Source organism: Pan troglodytes, chromosome 13, assembly GCF_028858775.2.
Source record: "Pan troglodytes isolate AG18354 chromosome 13, NHGRI_mPanTro3-v2.0_pri, whole genome shotgun sequence".
Lineage (NCBI taxonomy): Eukaryota > Metazoa > Chordata > Mammalia > Primates > Hominidae > Pan > Pan troglodytes.
This window is the reverse complement of record NC_072411.2, coordinates 57,491,487-57,496,951: the sequence shown is the minus strand read 5'-3', so window position 1 is coordinate 57,496,951 and position 5,465 is coordinate 57,491,487.

The window sequence follows — 5,465 nt, the reverse complement described above, 5'->3', positions numbered from 1 at the left end:
GCAGTATGGCCATTTTCACAATATTGATTCTTCCTACCCATGAGCATGGAATGTTCTTCCATTTGTTTGTATCCTCTTTTATTTCGTTGAGCAGTGGTTTGTAGTTCTCCTTGAAGTTGGATTCTCCTTGTAAGTTGGATTCCTAGGTATTTTATTCTCTTTGAAGCAATTGTGAATGGGAGTTCACTCATGATTTGGCTGTTTGTCTGTTATTGGTGTATAAGAATGGTTGTGATTTTTGCACATTGATTTTGTATCTTGAGACTGCTGAAGTTGTTTATCAGCTTAAGGAGATTTTGGGCTAAGACAATGGGGTTTTCTAGATATACAATCATGTCATCTGCAAACAGGGACAATTCGACTTCCTCTTTTCCTAATTGAATACCCTTTATTTCTTTCTCCTGCCTGATTGCCCTGGCCAGAACTTCCAACACTATATTGAACAGGAGTGGTAAGAGAGGGCATCCCTGTCTTGTGCCAGTTTTCAAAGGGAATGCTTCCAGTTTTTGCCATTCAGTATGGTATTGGCTGTGGGTTTGTCATAAATAGCTCTTATTATTTTGAGATAGGTCCCATCAATACCTAATTTATTGACAGTTTTTAGCATGAAGTGCTGTTAAATTTTGTCAAAGGCCTTTTCTGCATCTATTGAGATAATCATGTGGTTTTTGTCTTTGGTTCTGTTTATATGCTGGATTACGTTTACTGATTTGCATATGTTGAACCAGCCTTGCATCCCAGGGATGAAGCCCACTTGATCATGGTGGATAAGCTTTTTGATGTGCTGCTGGATTCACTTTTCCAGTATTTTATTGAGGATTTTTGCATCAATGTTCATCAAGGATATTGGTTTAAAATTCTCTTTTTTGGTTGTGTCTCTGCCAGGCTTTGGTATCAGGATTATGCTGGCCTTATAAAATGAGTTAGGGAGGATTCATTCTTTTTCTATTGATTGGAATAGTTTCAGAAGGAATGGTACCAGTTCCTCCTTGTACCTCTGGTAGAATTCGGCTGTGAATCCCTCTGGTCCTGGACTGTTTTTGGTTGGTAAGCTATTAATTATTGCCTCAATTTCAGAGCCTGTTATTTGTCTATTCAGACATGTAACTTCTTCCTGGTTTAGTCTTGGGAGGGTGTATGTGTCGAGGAATTTATCCATTTCTTCTAGATTTTCTAGTTTATTTTTGTAGAGGTGTTTATAGTATTCTCTGATGGTAGTTTGTATTTCTGTGGGATTGGTGGTGATATCTCCTTTATCACTTTTTATTGCATCTATTTGATTCTTCTCTCTTTTCTTCTTTATTAGTCTTGTTAGCAGTCTATCAATTTTGTTGATCTTTTCAAAAAACCAGCTCCTGGATTCCTTGATGTTTTGAAGGGTTTTTTTGGTGTGTCTCTATTTCCTTCAGTTCTGCTCTGATCTTAGTTATTGCTTGCCTTCTGCTAGCTTTTGAATGTGTTTGCTCTTGCTTCTCTAGTTCTTTTAATTGTGATGTTAGGGAGTCAATTTTAGATCTTTCCTACTTTCTCTTGTGGGCATTTAGTGCTATAAATTTCCCTCTACACACTGATTTCTAAATAGCAACCTGTCCCCTCATTGTAGGATGGCCTTACTTGATTTCTGGCAAGTGCTCCATTCCTCACGCTTTCTAGTTTTAAACATTTCGAACACCACCTGCTCAGCTGGGCCATAAAATGGCTGGAATAACCTGTATCACCACTCTTAATATGTCATTTAATGTTTGTTTTTTCTCAGAGTTTTATTCAAATTGTGACATTATTCTCATGACTTTATGAAGAGGAGCCAAAGAACTCATGGATGAGGAGAGTAATTTTACAAAAGTCTGAATGGCACTGCTAGTCCCTGAGCTTCTTTCTTTAGACATGTTCAGTGAGAGATAATTATTACTCACATTGTGAGGAATATCCCTGGTTACTATTGCCACATAATTCTCAGAAATCTCACAAAACAATTTGCCTTGAATTTTACCTGGATCTATCGGACAAAGATTATTTGTTATATGGATGACTACAGTCCTTAACTCTCTTGAGTTTTCTCTTTTGAAGAGGGAAATTATCATATTATCAATATAGGGAACTAACCTGCTCTTTGTGGTTATCAAGTCCTAGTACCTCTGGTAAGATTATGACAATATGGTGGCAAATTTAAATATTCTTGTGGCTAAACAATCACTGTATAGTGAATTCCACTTCATGAGAATGTAAATTGTGCTTGGATGAACTTCAGAACTGGTACTATAAAGAAATTATTAGCCACATCTATATTAGCTCACCAATCCTGCTTGGTCTATTTCACTTCCTACATAGTATTTAAAATGTTACATAGGTATATAAGTACACATCAGGTACTACTAAAATTTTCAGACAAACCACCTCTTTAATCCTTGTCAGTCTACTCTTGATCTCTCGGAACTGCCTTCTATACCAGCCAGATGAGGTATCTTAAAAGGTGAAAATGTAGTAGTGAGAATTAAACTCCCACTTCACCCATTTTCTTAATCAGAACATAGATCTTATGCCATCGCCTGGAATTCAGTTGCTGAATTTTACTACCTAGAAGGGCATGGATAATTACAAAAGTTCTTACTTAGCATGGCTAATTATAATTGGGCAAAGGGCACCTTATCACTCTGTTGATTGTTTCCTTTGCTGTGCAGAATATTTTTAATTTGACATAGTCCCCATTTGTCTATTTTTGGGTTTGTTGCCTGTGTTTTTAGTGTCATATTCATGAAATCATTGCCAAGACCGATGCCATGAAACTTTTCCCTTAATGTTTTTTCTACAGGTTTCACAGTTTCAGGTCTTAACATTTAAGTCTTTAATACATTTTGAGTTTATTTTTGCAAACTACAGAATAGGAGAATATATTTGTAAACCATATGTAATAAAAGGTTAATTCTCAAAATATATAAACCATATATAATAAAAGGTTAATTCTCTTTTTTTATTTTACCCGACTTTAAGTGTATAATACAGTATTATTAACTATAGGCACAATGTTGTTTAGTTAATCTTTAGAGCTTATTCATCCTTCATAACTAAAATTTTATATCTATTGATTAGTAACTCCCACTTTCTCTCAACCCCAAGTCTTTGGCAACCACCATTCTACATATAACCCCATTAAAAAAAATGAGCAAAGGACACAAACAGACAATTCTCAATAAAAGACGTACATATGATCAATAAGCATATGGAAAATGCTTACCATCATTAAACATTAGAGAAATGCAAATCAAAACCACAATAAGACACCCTCTCACACCAGTCAGAATGACTAGTATTAAAAAGATAAAAAATAACAGATGTTGGTGAGGTTACAGAGAAAAAGGAACAGTTATGCACTGCTGGTGGGAATGTAAATTATTTCAGCCACTGTGGAAAGCAGTTTGGAGATTTCTCAAATAACTTAAAACATAACTACCATTCAACCCAATTCCATTACTGAGCATATACCTAAAGGAATACAAATCATTCTGTTATAAAGATACATGCATACATGTATTTGTCACAGCCCTATTCACAATAACAAAGAAGTGCTATCCTCCTAAGTGCCCATTGATGGCGGACTGCATAAAGAAAATGTGGTCTACAGACAACATGGAATAATATGCTAGCACAGAAAGATCAAAATCATGTCATTTGCAACAATATAGATGGATTGTAGGCCATTATCCTAAACAAATTAAGACAGGAACAGAAAAGCAAGTGGACAGAAAGAAGGGAACAATAAACACCACGGCCTACTTGAAAATGGAGGTGAGAGGAGGGTAAAGATCAAAAACCGATCTATCAGATACTATGCTCAATAGCTGGGTAACAATATAATCTGTACAGTAAACACCCACAATGTACAATTTACTCACGTAAGTAATCTGCACATGTACTTCCTAAACCTAAAATAAAAGTTGTAAAGGAAGAAAACCACCTATAATCTTGAAAATACGTATGTGATCATAAAGATAAAAATTAGATACTGGCATTGCTCATGTAAAAAATGTCTTGAAGTATCATATTTATTATATCATATTTCTTGAAGTATCATTATCATATTAAATGCTGAAAATACATGTACTGTGTGCATTTACGTAAATATTATTATCGCATAAATTCATTATGCATATATGTTGTCTGTTTTCCTCATAATAAATTTTTCATAGGAAATGTTTCTGAATATATTTAAATTTAAAGGGGCAATCTTGTATTATATTTATTATGAAAATAAGCAAATAAATATAGCTTTGGAATAGATTTGGAAGAAAAGTAAAAGTAGCCCATTGTATAATAGTTATTAACATTTTATAGAAAGAAGAAAAGAAAAACATTAAGTCTTTAAATAATTTCCAAATTTGGCTCTCCCTCAGAATTAACATGGATGCCTTTTAGAAGAAACAAACTCTTCACTCTATCCTTATTGAATTAGAATTTCAAGAAGTAGAGCTTTGAATTTTTTAAGTTTTTTTCTTAGTATTTCATACCTCGGTATCTAGAGTATCATCAATCCGTCTGTGTCTGGGTTTCTACATCCTATCTCAAGGATGATGTGTACAACAGCATCCTCTTCTGCAACTTGGGCAACTACTCATATCTACCAAGCTATTTTGCAGCAATCTGTGGTTTCAATTATGCAATACCTGGGTGTTTTTAGAAAAGTAATCAGAACAGGATTGTGATATACAATATATCTTTATTTTAAATCAAATTAAATTTCAAGATTTTTAAGAGCATCACAGCAGTATTTTAAATTTCTTAATTGGCATATGTATATGAATTCTGCTGGAAATATGCTTTCTAAGCAAATAAATGCTAAGGAAGATACATTCCAGGAGTAGGGATGATAATATAAAGAAAATGAATTAAGAGCTATTAGATCTTAAACAATTCTTACTGAATTAACTCATTGTTTAATTCAAAACATATATACATGAAAAAACAAAAAGTACCTCAGAAGGTTTTGCCGTTTATCACCCTCTTTTTATTTTGAATCTCCTTTGTGTAGTTTTAGAATGAGTATTGGCAGATTAAGGTGCAGAGAATTATTTAGAACTCTTTGTTCAGATATTGAATCTTCCATTTCAGCTAAACAATCCCTTCCTGTTCTGAAAATTAAAAAAAAATAAGATAATGAAAACCTGCAATTTTCAAGACTAATGTTTAAGGAGAAACCAAATTTCCACTATTAGTTTCAGAGCATCAGGTGAAGCTTGTAATCTCTTAAAGAAATGTAATCAACAGCTTAAAATTATAAAAAATGATATAATCACTCAAAAATTTTTTTATGGTTTGATAGTTTATTATTGTCTTTTTTTTACTCTACTTTAAGTTCTAGGGTACATGTGCACAACGTGCAGGTTTGATACATAGGTATACACATGCCATGTTGGTTTGCTGCACGCATCAACTCATCATTTACATTAGGTATTTCTCCTAATGCTATCCCT